The sequence below is a fragment of the Opisthocomus hoazin genome, chromosome 3 (assembly GCF_030867145.1).
Source record: "Opisthocomus hoazin isolate bOpiHoa1 chromosome 3, bOpiHoa1.hap1, whole genome shotgun sequence".
Lineage (NCBI taxonomy): Eukaryota > Metazoa > Chordata > Aves > Opisthocomiformes > Opisthocomidae > Opisthocomus > Opisthocomus hoazin.
Genome location: NC_134416.1, coordinates 18,252,622 through 18,270,516, shown reverse-complemented (window position 1 = coordinate 18,270,516; position 17,895 = coordinate 18,252,622).

Here is a 17,895-nt window from a genome sequence, read left to right as displayed (position 1 = left end):
ATATATTTAAACCTCTTAAAAACCCCTCTTAGCCCCAAGACACATACCCATTGCTGTGCTCTCACCCCTCTGTACTTGTCTGAATAGTGTTCAGCTGCATTAGCAGCTCCTACATGAACATGTCGCACATTTCGCATCATCCTTCTCTGCTTCACTAGAGGGGTGTTAACAACACAACAGTGAAAGGCCGTAGTAACACAAACAAATCTTTCAGTTCTACCTTCAGATGTCTTTATTTAGCAAAGATAAAATAGAAGGACTTCAACAACTTCTCATGTCAGAAAGGCCATGAGTACAAGCCTTCTCAACAGTTGTAGCATGGAGTTTAGTTGGTTGTAGAAGACCGCTATGAACTGATTTTGTCTCAACATGGCAGTTGTCACCTCTTCCTGGCCTTTGAAGAAACCGCCATAACAACCTGCAGGAAAGAACCACGTTGCGCTTGCATGTGGACCAATGTGCGAACTGGCAAGAGAGGGCTGCCAAAGCTGGCAACAAATATGGCACGAACAGCACATACACAAACACACCCTGCGCGTGGGCGAATGCCCCTATAAATGGACAGCACATGCTCCCCTGAGGAGCCTTTTCCTTCTCGCCACTTATTCCTTCTCGCCGCTTATTCTTTCTCACTGCTTTTCTCACTGCTTTTCACCCGGAACCCCCCCATTTCTGGCACCTCCGTGCCTGCATAGAGACTGATCCCACTGGACAGCTCTGGACATCACTGGATCCGTGGCGGTGGTAACTGATCTCCCCTGCACTCCTTTCCTTGCCTGCTCAGGTTGCCTGTCTTTACTCCTTTCTTTCGTTCTCTCTCCCTGTCTTCTTTTCTCCTCTCGTCCTCCCCCCCTGCATCCCCACCTGACCTCTGGTTCCTAGTTTGCCGAAATAAAGTTTACAAGGCTGCACGGCATCTGACTCCACTTGCATCTTAATCTTGCCCTTGGGATCGTATCGAATCATCCCTGACATTGGATCAGGACATTGGTCTATGTGAAAAACTGAAGTAAAGGTAAAATTCATCAAGAAGAAACAGATTTTCTTTGTGTAGGGCAGACTGTGAGGTAATACATTGTAAAACAAGTTGTGCATGCTAGATGAGACAGACAGGCTTAAAGGGCTCCACGATTGGCTGTGGGATTGTTGTTACCTGTCTTTAACCAGCTAAAAGTTAACATCTGGGTTTTGCTAGTCATTTAGACTCTTTTATGATCTATGAAGAAGGACAAACACTCTCATAAAGAGATTCATCCACTCATCTTAGACAGGTGTCTTTTAATGGGATAAACAACACTGAAAAATGATTCATTTCTCTTCATTGACTACAGAAGGATCTTACATGATTAATTTGGTGTAAGTGATAGTTTTAACATTGCTGTACTTTAACAAGATGAACAATACAGAAGTAAAGTGAGAGGAAAATTCTCAATACCATGATTTCATCTATACTCAACTGTGGCTCAACTTTGTACTTATGGCTTATAAGCACATGAGTTTAAGCATCTTTAGTCTATGCATGTAATGGATCTTCTTTTACAGTTGATTTCTACATACTTGGCAAATTGTCTGTATATCTGTTACTGCACGTATAAATAGTACAGTTTCTAGTCCAAAGGGCTTTTAAGTCTCTATATAAAGAATAAAACCCAGATTTCTACTGGATTTGGATAAATAAATTTTCTTCTTTGAAATAAAAAATTGCTTAGTATATTTACTGGAATGAATTTCTATGACTCCTGTCTACATTTCTGGATTTGAAAAAGCATCTGGGACTAAGCTGTTTGAAATATTTACCTAGAAACTTGAATCCATCTAACACACCTTGCCAAACCTAAAAATATCAGTCCAGAACCATGATATCTGGCAGAATTTATGTGATTCTATTTCTAGACACTGAAGAAATCTCCAATTTCATCAGTAGGAGATGGCCCAGGGCCTGTCACTATGATTTGATTCTGCAATATACATTTTCTTTAGTCTAAATAAACCAAAGTGATCAGCCCAAGTCAAGACAGTACAGAGTTCTGTAGCACAGTCATTATATCCATTCATACAAGCTCTTTTCTAGTGCTCAGTTCATAGAGAGTTTAACACTGTTGGATACATTTTTCATATTTAGGCCTTTCATTTTCAGCTTGTGGAACAGTGAGGGACCCTTTCATCTAGACCAACTTCTTGAATACAAATCACCATTAGCCTTCCACAGAATAATTTTGTTGTTTGTTACAATTTTTTTATCAGAGGAAGAAAAATCGAGTTAGAATACATTATGAGGAATCAACTGTAATATTTGTTAAGAAGAATCAGTAGATAATTGTAGAAGAAAAGAGGGAACTGATAGGGAGATTCAGACAGATTATTTGGCTGGAAAGTTGGGCAGAGAGGAACCTGATGAGGTTCAACAAAGGCAAATGCAGGGTCCTGCACCTGGGGAGGAACAACCTCATGCAGCAGTACAGGCTTGGGACGGACCTGCTGGAGAGCAGCTCTGCGGAGAGGGACCTGGGTGTCCTGGTGGACGACAGGTTAACCATGAGCCAGCAGTGTGCCCTGGCTGCCAAGAAAGCTAATGGGATCCTGGGATGCATCAAGAAGAGTGTGGCCAGCAGGTCAAGGGAGGTTCTCCTTCCCCTCTACACTGCCCTGGTGAGGCCTCATCTGGAGTACTGTGTCCAGTTCTGGGCTCCCCAGTTCAAGAAAGATGAAGAGCTACTGGAGAGAGTCCAGCGGAGGGCTACGAGGATGGTGAGGGGACTGGAGCATCTCCCTGACGAGGAGAGGCTGAGGGAGCTGGGCTTGTTCAGCCTGAAGAAGAGAAGGCTGTGAGGGGACCTAATAAATACTTACAAATATCTGAAGGGTGGGTGTCAGGAAGATGGGGCCAAGCTCTTTTTAGTAGTGCCCAGTGACAGGACAAGGGGCAATGGGCACAAACGCAAGCGTAGGAAGTTCTGTCTGAACATGAGGAAGAATTTCTTCCCTCTGAGGGTGACGGAGCACTGGAACAGGCTGCCCAGGGAGGTGGTGGAGTCTCCTTCTCTGGAGATATTCAAGACCCGCCTGGACAAGGTCCTGTGCAGCCTGCTGTAGGTGACCCTGCTTTGGCAGGAGGGTTGAACTAGATGACCCACAGAGGTCCCTTCTGACACCTGCCGTTCTGTGATTCTGTGTTAAGAGGAAAAAGAAAATGTTTTTTTTCTAGCAGTGTTCTGGTGGGAACGTGGGAAGATTTCATTTGTCAAGGATGCTGTAATAATCAAACTACCGTATGATGAAGTCTCAATGGATATATTATACAGAAAGAACTTGGATGTGAGGATCCATAGTGAAGTCCAAACAAATTATAATATCTGCTTTTCCTTTTTCTTATTAAATTTTCTTGATAATTTTGAGGAGCCTCAGCAGTTACAAGGTATTAAATAAGGATTAACAAGATGCAATGCTAGCATCTCTTTGACTTTTTATAGATATTTTACTTTTTTTCATGCAACTCATTCAGCCTTCAGATTCTGTAAGAATCTTAGCTTTCATTCAAAAGATCAAATTTTAGTGTCATGACTGAGGTGAAATACATGAAGGACATTGTGAAAACTGAAAAAACATCTGTAGAATTACAATTGCCCCAGATATATAATTTATATATAAAAAAAAAAGGTCAAGTACTTCTATGTCCTATGCAGACACAAGTAATAATTTTTGAAATTTATAATACTGACAAGAGTCTTTTACTTTTCTTCTTCCAAACCCTTGGGAAGAAATAGCTAGATTCTTTTGGAATTTGGCAGCCATTGCTCGAAACCTTATTTAATTTTCTCCTGTCTCTCATAGGCAGTAATGATTCCTGTTCACATCCTTTTTTCCATGTACCTTTTCCTCTCTCTTTTTTTCTGGACAATTTGCTTTCAATCAGTTACTTCAAAAATGTTACTTCTCTCTCTCCGCATTCTCTGCTCTCTTCTCCAACTTAAACTAAACTGCTTCTATATAATGAGAAAGTAAGAATAAGAAGAGGATTTTTTTCCTTTCTTACTTCTTCTAATTTGCCTGAAACACTTAAGGAAACATGAGGTCTTGCTTCTATTACATGAGATTAATTTTTTTTTTTTTTTTTCTTAACATCTTTAGAATGTCTGTCAAACTGTGAAGAGGTGTCAGTGCTATCAACCCTGCAAGCTAGTCTTATAAAGCTTTAAATTTTATGGAGCTTTACAGAGTATAACTGAACTGATTTAAATACTGGTAGTTCAAAGTTCTTTAAATGCTCTTTAAAATGGGAGGATTAGTAATTATAATCACATCTGATTTGCAGGCATCAACTGCACATAGTGTATTTTATTAGTTTAGCATGTTAAGCCAGGTTATAAAACCAAAAGAACATGGTCTGGGAAGATTATACTCTTAGAGTTTCTGTCCTTCAGAATCTCCAAACTGCAATGCTGCCAACAGTCACCCAAATGTGCATCTTCTGTCATTCTTCTGTCACATAATTTATCATGGATATGTAGTACCAAGCCAAAGGAAATGTTTAAATTGCTGTTACATAGCAGTGATGATTTGGCAGCACACATCAGCCAATTCCTGCATCCTTGTTTTAGGTATAAGGCAAATATATAGCCCAAACGAAATTACCAATTTCAGTCATCTAGAATGACACAAACACACCTTTGGATTATTTTGCAAGATGCAGCACAATAACAGACCCTAATTATTCCACTGTGTTTACATTAGGTATACCAATTTCTCTTGATGTATGATATTAACAGACACAAAACTACATAGAAGAGAAGAAAAACTGAAGGAGGTAGGAGGATGCACTACATATCTGAAGACTGTTGAGCACGGACAGGATTCAGCTGACAAAGGAGCAAGACAAGCTATGTCTAGTGAGGGAAGTGTCTGGGGGACAGCCTGACAGAGGAGGCTCTCACACATCCTTTGTGAATGTTGCATGACTGAAGTCCATCTGAAGTGCCTGTAGGCAAATGCAGGTAGGATGGGAAGCAGGGTGATGCGAAGTTCTCCATCATATTCTACTTCACTGACTTCCTGCTTGTATGGTTAGTTCTTATTTTTCCCCCAGCATCTGCAGAAAACTCTTGGAAAAACAAGATGAACATGAGTCAGCACTATGCTGTTGTAGCAAAGTCCAAAGGCTTACTGTCTGTATTAGCAGAAAAAGGCAAATCATAGATTTTAATAAGGGATAGTAAAAATTGACACAAAACAAAACAACTAAAAGTCAAACTTACTCTTGAAACCCTGTAGTTAAGCTCTAATGACTTTATTCACAGGGGAAGAATAAGAACTTACCATAAAAGCAGAACAAGTCAGTGAAGTAGGGAGTGATACAAGTTATGAATATCAAGTATCCTGAAACTAAGTTAACATGTCACAAATCTGCTAAAGACATATTTAGAAGATAGTGTCAGAGGCTTTCCAAGGTAACATTTACTGAGTGCTTTGACATACATTAAATAGGTAGTTTTTGCTCTTGAAGATCTTTCTTATTTTGGAGGACATGTAAACTTGTGCAAGGGAGCTGAAAAATACCTGAGCAAAAGTTAAAGTATTTCTTGCTAAAGTTCCGCATACTGTAATAACGTTCTCTTTTTCTACTGAAAGTCCTATTTTAAGTGATTCCTTTCCCACTCTTTAGTTCTGAAGAATGTTGGAAGAATGTCTGTGCAACAATGCTATAAAAATACCAGGAAATCTTGGAATAATGCAGTCTGTTTTGAACACCTCACCGTAGTTTACCCAGTACAGCCTTACATAGTTTATGGAGTTACCTTTCGGCAATATCTGCTTTTAAGAGAAAAAAAAATCACAAAAAACATGTGTAATCCTCTTTCTCAAATGTGTAAGTTTCTCCCAGACTAAATGATTCAAAATTCAGGAGCAATTATGTTCAGTACCTGGTAGGACAAGACTTCTACAGAGACAGTGGGAGCTTTCAGTCCTCCCACATAATCAATAGGGTAGGACACATCAAACTTTCTTCCTCAACAGTGGAGGCTTTAAAAATGTAACACTCAGACTGTAAAGACTCCTGCTAGATATTGTTGATGAAGTTCCCTAAAACTTACACTGTGACTGAAGAAGGTAGAAGTCTCCCAGAGCAAAGTCAAACCCTCTGCTAATCTCTCTTGCATCATTTTCTGTGGGCTGTTCTCGCTGTAATGCTTGGGAAAATGCAGAGTTAAAAAAAATTTGTATTATTGAAGTTTCTTCTTGTAAGGATTATAGACTATGTAATGGTGGGCTAAAAAATAGCACAGAAAATATTTAAACATTTTGAACACAACTGGTGTCACCTTTCAGGAATTTTTAAAGAATTTTACCTTGAAGGAGGAGGAGGAGTGCAGGAAGTCAAATAAAACTAAGGATCTAGTAAAAGAACTGTAAATCAAAGACAGAGTTCCTGTCAGTGTTGTATGGCTAAGAAATATGTTTGTCACTTAACAAACACTGACACTACACAATGATACCTTTTGTACTAAGAGAAAGAAGAAGGAATACGACACCAAGCGAAGTGGTGCGACTGACTCCTGAGGGAAGGGATGCCGTCCAGAGGAACCTGGACAAGCATGAGAAGAGGGTGTGTGTGAATCTCATGAGGTTCAATAAGGCCAAGTGCAAGATCCTGCACAGGGGTTGGGGCAACTCCTGGTATCGATACAGGTTGGGGGATGAAGGGATTGAGAGCAGCCCTACCGAGAAGGACTTGGGGGTGCTGGTGAGTGAATAGCTGGAGATGAGCCTACAATGTGCACTCACAGCCCAGAAGGCCAACCATATCCTGGGCTACATCAAAAGGAGCATGGCCAGCAGGGTGAGGGAGGTGATTCTGCCCCTCTACTCTGCTCTGATGAGACTCCACCTGGAGTCCTGCATCCAGCTCTGGAGCCCTCAGCACAGGAAAAACATGGAACTGTTTGAGCAGGTCCAGAGTACAGGCACAAAAATTATAATATGGCTGGAACACCCCTCCTTAAAATTAAGAGAGGGTAGATTTAGCCTGGGTATAAGAGGCATTTTTTACAGTGAGGGTGGTGAAACACTGGGACAGGTTGCCCGGAGAGGTGGTAGATGTCCCATCCCTGGAAACATTGAAGTTCAGGTTGGATGGGGCTCTGAGCAACCTGATCTAGTTGAAGATGTCCCTGCTCATTGCAGGGGGGTTGCACAAGAAGACTTTTAATGGTGTGTTCCAACCCAAACTATTCTATTATTCTATGATTCTATGATTCTACTAATAGTAGGGCACCAGGACATGTTTTTAGACATGACTTCATACCCTGTAGATAGCCAGTGCAAAGGGGTATTAAAAAAATTACCTAGGGAAAAATTTGGCACTGGGGACTGATACTTAAATACAAATTGTTCAGTATTTGTTGCCCCAGCATAGTGGCTAGGAGTGTCCTTGGAAGGAATCTTGACAAGCCGCTAAAGACTAGGTAAAATTTCAGGTAAATTTATGGGCCACAGAGTTTTTCTTCTCCCTGTTTCGTGTTTTATGTTCCAGAACCAAATATCATGCACTTTTGAAAGATGAAAATTTGTGCTTCTTTGGCAGAAGCAATTTTTGAGTATAAGGTATATCTATAGTATTAAAGAATTTAACTCAGTTCCATCTCAGGTGTTGGTCTACTGATCATCCAAAATGAATCAACACCAGTTTATTCCCAGCTTATTCCTCTGTGTGGTTCCAGACTTCTCTAGGTTTCTGATGCAATGGACATCAGGTTCATTTTCTGCTATTTTTCTTCTCCAGAACAATTCCACCATAACGTCATTTTTAGGAGACAGAGCACATACTATTGTTTTGTACCATAATGAGCATTCTGATACCCCTTATCATAACCATCTTCTTATCTGGATGTTTCAGACTGAAGCCCTTTAACCCCAGTTATACAACCAGAAGACACAAAGACTAAACAGATTCTAGATAGGCTGGAAACTGTCAGTTTACTATGGACAGGATATTCATGTGCAGTGTGGTATTCCTGTCTAGATATATTTGGCAGTCTAGGCATACCTCTACTGAACTAGTCATATTGTAGGCTTGGAGCGTCTGGATGTATAGGGACGTAACTAAACTATGTTCATTTTTAATGGGAAACAACATTTACGATACTTTTGGATATCTTACAGCTACTGCCCAGTGGTGCTGAATAAAAAGTCTCACTGACAGACTTCTTGATTTTTTTTAGTAGTGTTGTGCCCATATCAAGTGCATCCCGCAAAAAGAGCTTACTGGTTTACAAAAAGTTAAGGGTTGTTTGGGTTTGATTGTTGGTTTGTTCTCTAAAATTGTTACATAATCTCTGTAATAGATCTTAATTTATAACATTCTGTGCTTCTGAGCATTTTCTTTTGATAACCGTGGCAAAGCTGGTGGATTTTTAAGTTCCTGGGTGATGATATGAAACCAGCTTGAATATGTCTGTGTTTCTTGTGACTTAGTTTCTATTGGAAAGAAAATCCAGGAAAGCAGATTTAAAAGAAGGTGAAACTCAGCCGTTCTTTGGGAGTCAGATCCACAGTTCTAGCAAGATCACAGCCCACAGAGATGTGTCCTTTGATCTGCAAACAAATTTAGCTGCCCAGTGGTGTCATTTGAAAAAGGTAAATTTTAATCACAGAGGTAAAACATCTACTTCTTAAAAAATGTTATTTAAATCCCTTAGATTTATGCCTACATTTCAATGCCACGTCTTGAATTTTCTTCGATTTACTGGAATATGGCCAAATAACCTTCCGTTCCCTCTGGTCTTTCTGTTTTTTCCCCTAAATCCACACAGAGGAACAGTAGGAAAGAGAAACCCATGAAAACAAATGTACAGACAAATCAGAATATTAGCAAACACAAGTTACGCATAGTTTCAGTTCATTTAAAAATAATTCTATTTTGATGTCTGTTAAAAAGCTATGACCTTTATTCACTTCTGAATACAAGAATACATCTTGTTGAACAAAAATCTGTGAACCATGATCCCTGGTTCTCCAAGACTTCAATGTTTCTTATGTTCTCATTGCTCTCTCATTATGTTTTTGCGGACACAACAGGAAGAACTGGAGTTTCTTTTATTCTATGTCATATGAATGTCAGTTTTCTAAATAGACAAGTGGTGTTACTACAAATATATAATACTTCATTTTAATGTATTATTCCTACGTACAACTAAGTTATACATTTCTTGAAATTCAGTTGCAGACAAGTAGCAATTATGTGTAGGAATCATTCGATTGATTTTACTGGAAGTACTCACCCAAGCAAGTAGTAAATACCCTGGCCTTTGCTGCTCCTTATTTCTCCACTAAACATTTTTTTTTTTTGAATCCTAAACCTATACCAACTAATCATCTAAAGACAAAAAACAAATTTAGTTTCAGATCTGGTCTTTATCAATCATATAACATGCATCTGAGAAGTTTTATATATGAGGAGAGAAATTTCAGGTACAAAAAGAACAAGCTACTTTCTCTGTTATTCAGCTATGAGATGAGAAGAAAACTTTATCCCAGTGTTCTGAGAGCCACAGACTTTTTCAGCGCATTTTAGCACTGGTTCATCTGATCAAATGTGTCTATCACCATCCAAAAAATACCTTATCTCTCCTCTTGTAAAACAGATTCCTCCATATAATTTGGCTGTCTTTGATGAGCAGTTCTTAAATTCCATCATGCAACAAATGAAATTAGTAGGTTCTACATTTCATAGAAAACATTAAAACTAAAAAAAGAAAATCACAGAGCTAAACCAGTAACAGTTTTTTGAAATGGAATAACAGTAGTAGTAGAAGATGAAAAAGAAAACTTGTATCTGGAACAAGAAATGTGCTATGGGAAAAAAAAATCTTTTAAGAGAAAGTATAAGTCTTAAAAAAAACCCCATTAGATCCTGAAACATAGTCTTACTAAATAAATTAAGAGAATTTCTTTAGACAATTAAAAAGATATCAATGTATATCAACTTTTAATTTTAAGTATTTTCTTGTTATGCTAATAGTTTTCATATTGCAGAGCCATGGACAAAGGAAACAGAAAGCTGCTTGCCAGGAATATGGGAAATGGTATGAGTGAAAATGAGCAAGTAAAAGTAAGATGGATTTTTTAAAAGAGTTTTCCAGACTAATCCTTTTAGATTTTGTTTTTATCACAAAGCTCTTTGTTTAATGAATGTATTGGCTAAAATGCAATACAGTGGTGGTAATACTTATCTGAGGATTTACAGTGCTACCAATAATCGATTTATCTCTAGATAGTAAATTTACCCATACTTAACTACTTTAGCATCTGATTCATTCTTTCATTCTGCTATACATTCAGAAATTCAGTTGGCCTGATTGAAACAGAAGGTCACTATATTTGTAATACGATCAGAAAAATATTTTGGACTCAAGACTATCCAATCAGCGTACATTGTAAGAGCAAACATATAAACAATATCTGCAGCAAGGCTGAAAATCCCATAGAATGAGAGGAGCCATTTCAGTGGAAGCCTTAGAATCCATATCTAAGATCCATCCTAAGATATAGTTTTGTTGTTCCATTATATACTCATGGGCTTTTCTAGCTACAGATTGCCATCTGTAAATGAGCAATTCACAATATACAACTGACACAACTCAGAAAAGTGGTATGTCATGGGGCTATATTAATTGCTTTATACAATCACTGTGGGTGATTAAAAAAAAAAAAAATTATGTGCCTTCCCAAACTCAGTCCCTTTGCTTGTGGAAGAAAGAGCACTCCAAAAGGTCATTGGGAAAGAAGAACAGCTGGTAAAGAGACAACTGACCCTCCCTCTCTCCTCCCCTGCTTCTCTCATGCATACTCCTGCACACATATCCAAACCGCCCACCCTTCTGTTTGACTGAGCTCAAAGCATCTGCAGTGAGGCATCCTCTGCTCTCATTTTTCTTTTACTTTTCAGAAACATCCATCTTCAGTGTGGTCCTGGTTTAAAGGAGTAAAGTGAAAATAAGGTAATCGCAACATAATTCTTACAAGTGGTTTTTCTGAGACCTTCTGAAAATGCGTTTTACAGAACTGTTATTCTCTTGCCTTCCTTATTTGCTAGAGTAATGACAATATCCTGCCACAAATGGAGGCATGACAGTTTGTGATTTTACACAATTTCTCATATTGTGAGTGACAGCAAAAACACCTGGACTATACAGAGAAATGCACCGTAAGAAAGTACTTGCTGGAGTCACAGAAGCACCATCCTTCGAAATGTAGCAGTGGCAGCACGTTTTACCAGGTAGCTTCTCTGACAGATGACTGGGAGAAGTCAGGAATAAACCAAAGGTAGGTATGAAGTCAAAACCGACTGAACAGCCAGTAGTATCCAACACTGGCTAGATGAACAACTATTTTGTGGTCTTACATTAAAGCACTGTGTACTTCGGTAAAGTAACCACAAAGTTGCTTCCCTAGAGGCTTCTCAAAAACGTGAGACCCCGAATGTTGTTGCTGTCACTTCTATCATTAAAAAGGCCAAACACTGTTTAGGCAAAAGAGGTCAATTTTCGAGTGAACAGGCACTTGGGAAGCTCTCATTCAACAATAAAACAGTTATATGAGAGAGAAGAAACACAAAGAGCTAGAAAATGGGAAGGAAAATAAGTGTGGTTATTTTGCTAGTTGCCCTCCAAATAACTTTTCTGTAGAAAAAAGTAAAACCGAAAACAAGCCCTTAAATATTGACAATTGCTAAAATAAGGTAAGCAAATAAACTAATTTGAAAAAGGAAAAATCAATAAATACGGAATCTAGATATGAGGCCATTGGATTTTCAGACAGATTCTGAAAATAAAATAGATCAGAGGGAAAGCAGAACAGCTCAGTTCCTACAAAACTTTCACCAACAGACCAGTAATATCAGGAAAAAAAGGGCAAACTATTTGTCTGCTTGTAAATTGTTGCAGTTAGTTCATCAGGATTTGCAAAATATATTCTTTTGGTATAGGCTACCAATTTCATTCCTGTATTCAGTTAGGAGGGATTGTGTCTTTCCAAAATGGAGGAAATTTTTGTGGGGTAAACTTTTAAGGCCACCCCTGTTGTGAATCAGAACTTTTATACTAACAATCAAAAGAAGGAAAGTTTGCAGTTCTCTTGGTTCAAACAAAGAAGTTTTTGCTGATCTTGGTGATTCCTAAGAACCAAAATAACATTTCAGAAGACTAGCTAGTTCACAATTACCTTTCTTTACAGGTGAGACATTATGGATGTTGTGTAGCCAAGGCTCACGGAGTAAAGCTTGAATTCCTGCAGCCATGAGTGATGCCTATACTTACTCAGGACCCAGCCTGGTCTAGGCAGCTACAGCCAGTATTCACAACAAGTTTTCACACTACTTATCTTGTTAAACAACTTATGCATAATATAATAGTTTCCAAAACACAAATTCAATTATATTAACTCTGTAATTTCGGAGAAGCCACATTATTTTATTCTGAATCCGTGTGTCCAAACGCATATGAGCTAAAATAGTAGCAGGAAGAAACATGACTTCATCTCACACTTCCTGTGAGATGTGGTTTGGCTGCTCAGTTCATATTACTTAGGAATTAGACCCCCCTGTGAAGATTCAGAGTCATGGAGCATGCTAAAATGCAACAATGTTTTAGTTATGAATCATCCCATTTCTGGCACATCTATCACACTGAGGAAACTGGGAACTCGTGCAATACCATGGAATAACTGCAGGGCTCTGGATGTTCACTTAAACTGAAGGGCTATTTAGCCACCACTGCAAGCTTTCTAGGCAGGTGTTCTCATGTGCTGTCACATTAAGAACAGATCCTTGGTGTTGTGTAGATTCTGTATTCTGATCTCATAGCAGAATTGTCTCTAAACTGGGTTTGGCTATGCAGAAACGAAAATTCTGATGAGGGGCCTGAAGAACAGATGGCAGGGAGAATGGGACTGTTAAAATCCTGACAAAAGATGAAAGCTTCATGTCTAGACACATCTTGCTGCACTGCAAGACTGATTTGAGTAGCTCCATTTAGTTTTCAGGAGGCTGATAAGCTGGGGTACTGTGAGTCAGTTTGTTTATCTGTGCTCTTGGATTTTCCTCGCAGTCAGTCCAGAGGTTGTCTGGGTTTAATTGAAGCAGATCCAGTCAGTGGAAAGCAAGCATTCTCTTTTCTGCATTTGATCCAAACTCATAGGAGCTTTCATGACAGTTATCTTCCTTCTTACTTGATCAGGTCAGTCTTGGGTGACATTATCAACTTTCCACAGTCAGAGAGAAAATTAAGGAAAAAAAAATATTATAAATCCATTCAGGCTGCACAAAACAGTGATGGAATATGAATTTCTAAGAGTATGTTTTTGTGCATTTCTTTTTTTAAATCCTCTCTTGTTATATAAGTACTTACTTTTTTTGTAATTACTTTTGGAATTACTGCCTTTCTTCCTACAGCAAACTCCACAGGTTAAGAGCTGTAAAATACCACTAATAGCTCAGAGTGCAGGCAGATTGGCCGTGCAAAGATCTACAGCTGGCCACCTATGAAGATGTCTGCAGAGCTCTGGCAGATCACTGGTGTCACTTAGGACTATAAAGGTGCACAAAGTAAAGAAACTAATCCAGGAAAAAGGTCTTAATCTTATCCTTTTTGTAAGCAGCTCACTGCAAGTTGTCTGTTTTAGTGATTTGGTTAGACACAAGGAAAATATACTGACAGCTATAAATATTTTCCCCTAACAGGGAAAGCACATAGTTTTACCTTGCTGAGGTAAGCATCAAACATTTTCATTGTGAAATTAGTTTTCTGCCACATTCCCTTAAAAGTATTCATTGTGTTAACATTGCTATCAGTAACTTGATTTGCTAGATTGTGCAAAAACAGGTTTCTGGAGGTAATACCCGGTGCTGAAAAGAAGTGGAAAGATCTTTACAGAAATTATATTTGACTGATCTCATCAAAAATACTTAAATATCAATACACTATGCCCAAAAGATTTAGGCTGCTTTATCACCTTTACATAATGACTGCTAATCTGATGTAGACTAACTATACACATCAATCTTCATTGAAAGCTTGCATAGAAAGTTTGTGGGTTTATGTATTATTGTGGATGTTTAAACTTAGAGCTTTGATGGTGAAATATCTGTTACTCCTCTGAGTCACATTTCTCATTTATTCTTTCTCATGATGACCTTTAAGGAAACATTAAAAAACTATAAAAGGAGATTATGTTAGAGGATTGATGCAGATAAAATATCCTTCAGTGGTAAACTGCAATTTACACAATTATATTTATTTTAATTTAATACTATCTTAAATCCGAGTCTTGAAACTTGACTCCAGATGTTCAGAAAAGGTACAATATGAAATATTATAATAGCTGATATCTCCTAGGCACCTTGTGATATATAAGACTGCCTTGACCCCTCTCAGGTATCCATGATCCCTACATATAACACAAAAAGATTATCAAATGTCTTAAGGGAGTTCTTTCAGCTGGTCAGAAAAGAATTGCATTACGGAAGGGTGACAATGATGAGAATGCTTACCCAGCAAGCAGAAGCAGCTGAGTTCACTGTGTTGTGGTACAAAAAGGGAGGAAATATTCATGTCACACATGACACCATCTTCTCCCAGGTAAAACTGTGTTTGTTTATTTTTTATTTAAGCATTGGATAAAATAAGGGAGGGGTTACACAAGCAGAAACAGAATGCTTTCCTTTTTATACTGCATCTCTCTTTCTGCTGTTGCTGCACACCTTGTTAAAAGAGGTAGAGAATTTGCTGACCCTTCTCTTTCTTTCACAGGCAATGATTGGGATTGTTTCTCTGGCAGAAAGAAAAAATCGTGTAAAGGCTCGTATGAGAAAAAAATATTTGATATTTTCTGGATAAATCATATAAATATTAGCTGTTCAATGAGAAGGAAACTCATAACTTCCTTCAAGATCCAGCTTTTTTCAAAGGTCAGCTCTGGTCAGCACTGTATTTTGTGAGATGTGTTAGGCATGGTCTGACAACAGTTGTGTGCTAGAATCCTGCAGAGCCCTAACTGTGGACTACAGACAATTTCAGAGTCTGTGTTGGGCATGGGCGTGTTAGGGCTGCTGATCTGTATGACTCATCAAAATCAGGCCAGGTCCTAAAACACATAGAAGGTGTGGAAACTGCATAGCTTCAAAGTTAACAGAAGAGCAAAATAAGAATTCTGAGCAGTATAGTTTTTAAAGTAAGTATCTTAGACTCACTTTGATACCTAAAATCTGGAATAGATCTTGTCTTAATTTATCAGCTTTGGTCAAACACCAAACTTTTTTTGTTTTGCTGCTCCTAAGTAAAAATTAATAAAGCAAAATTTGACCTGCAAGAACCAATAAATCTGAATGTGGAGTGTTAGTTGTAGAATCATTTCTTGAGAACAACTTTGAGGCTGTTTCAGGCCACTTGGGAAGAGTACAGAAACGTAGTGAGAGCATGCAGGGATGCGACGAGGAAGGCCAAGGCTCACCTGGAATTGAAGCTGGCAAGGGATGTCAAAAACAACAAGAAGGGCTTCTTCAACTACATCAGCAGCAAAAGGAAGGCTAGGGACAACGTGGGGCCGCTGCTGAATGAGGCGGGTGTCCTGGTGACGGAGGATGCGGAGAAGGCAGAGCTAATGAATGCCTTCTTTGCTTCAGTCTTCAGTGCTAAGACTGGCCCTCAGGAATCCCAGGCCCCGGAGGTAAGAGAGGAAGCCTACAGAGAGGACGACTTTCCCTTGGTCGAGGAGGACTGTGTGAGGGATCGCTTAAGCGATCTGGATGTCCACAAATCCATGGGCCCCGATGGAATGCACCCACGAGTGCTGAGGGAGCTGGCGGATGTCATTGCTGAGCCACTCTCCATCATCTTTGAGAGGTCCTGGAAGACAGGAGAGGTGCCCGAGGACTGGAGAAAGGCCAATGTCACTCCAATCTTCAAAAAGGGCAAGAAGGAGGACCCAGGGAACTACAGGCCGGTCAGCCTCACCTCCATCCCGGGAAAGGTGATGGAGCAGCTTATCCTGGAGGCCATCATGAAGCAAGTGGAAGAAAAGAAGGTTATCAGGAGTAGTCAGCATGGATTCACCAAGGGGAAATCATGCCTGACCAATCTGATAGCTTTCTACGATGACATGACTGGCTGGGTAGACGAAGGGAGAGCTGTGGATGTTATCTACCTTGACTTCAGCAAGGCTTTCGACACAGTCTCCCATGATATCCTCCTGGGGAAGCTGAGGAAGTGTGGGCTGGATGAGTGGTCGGTGAAGCGGATAGAGAACTGGCTGAATGGCAGAACTCAGAGGGTTGTCATCAGCGGCGCTGAGTCTAGTTGGAGGCTGGTGACAAGTGGTGTCCCTCAGGGGTCAGTACTGGGCCCAGTCTTGTTTAACTTCTTCATCAACGACCTGGATGAAGAGTTAGAATGTACCCTCAGCAAGTTTGCTGACGACACCAAACTGGGAGGTGTGGTAGATACACCAGAAGGCTGTGCTGCCATTCAGCGTGACCTGGATAGGCTGGAGAGCTGGGCAGAGAGGAACCTGATGAGGTTCAACAAGGGCAAGTGCAGGGTCCTGCACCTGGGGAGGAACAACCTCATGCACCAGCACAGGCTTGGGGTGGACCTGCTGGAGAGCAGCTCTGCGGAGAGGGACCTGGGTGTCCTGGTGGACGACAGGTTAACTATGAGCCAGCAGTGTGCCCTGGCTGCCAAGAAGGCCAATGGGATCCTGGGGTGCATCAAGAAGAGTGTGGCCAGCAGGTCGAGGGAGGTTCTCCTTCCCCTCTACACTGCCCTGGTGAGGCCTCATCTGGAGTACTGTGTCCAGTTCTGGGCTCCCCAGTTCAAGAAGGATGAAGAGCTACTGGAGAGAGTCCAGCGGAGGGCTACAAGGACGGTGAGGGGACTGGAGCATCTCCACTACGAGGAGAGGCTGAGGGAGCTGGGTTTGTTCAGCCTGGAGAAGAGAAGGCTGCGAGGGGACCTTATAAATGCCTACAAATATCTGAAGGGTGGGTGTCAGGAGGATGGGGCCAAGCTCTTTTCAGTGGTGCCCAGTGACAGGACAAGGGGTAATGGGCACAAACTGAGGCACAGGAAGTTCCGTCTGAACATGAGGAGGAACTTCTTCTCTCTGAGGGTGACGGAGCACTGGAACAGGCTGCCCAGGGAGGTTGTGGAGTCTCCTTCTCTGGAGATATTCAAGACCCGCCTGGACAAGATCCTGTGCAGCCTGCTGTAGGTGACTCTGCTTCGGCGGGGGGGTTGGACTAGATGACCCACAGAGGTCCCTTCCAACCCCTACTATTCTGTGATTCTGTGATTCTGTGAGATTTTGAGCAAATAAGGCAATAATCTAATTTACATACTACTGTGGTTTCAAGTTTTCATATGAACTGTTATATACAGAGTAGTTATTGAATTCAATGTTACTTTATTAAAAACAGATAGATAACTTAAACTGTAGTTTCCCTTAAGGAGATTTTTTAAAGCTAATGAAATAATGTTTAGAAAATGCTATAACTAATAGAAAACAAAATTGACAAAGAAGAAATTAATTCAAGATGGCTATGACTATTGCTTTCCTTTAAGGGATAAGTGCTGTTTTTTCACTTGTTTTGGTTTATGTAATTCTATGTTTGTATGTTAACTTCATATTAATATATAATTCAAAAAATACATGTAAAGGGCAGAGGACTTTTTTCCTGAACATTCACAAGTTTCTTTCTATAAGTATAGGAGGAAGCACTAAAGACAAAAGTTCAATTTGTATTCAGTTATTTTTCTTACTTTCATTCTGTTAAATCCTTGCCATCCAGAGATCGACATTGTTTGATGTTAAATCAGGATATAAGAAATAAGTAAGTCTTTATTAATT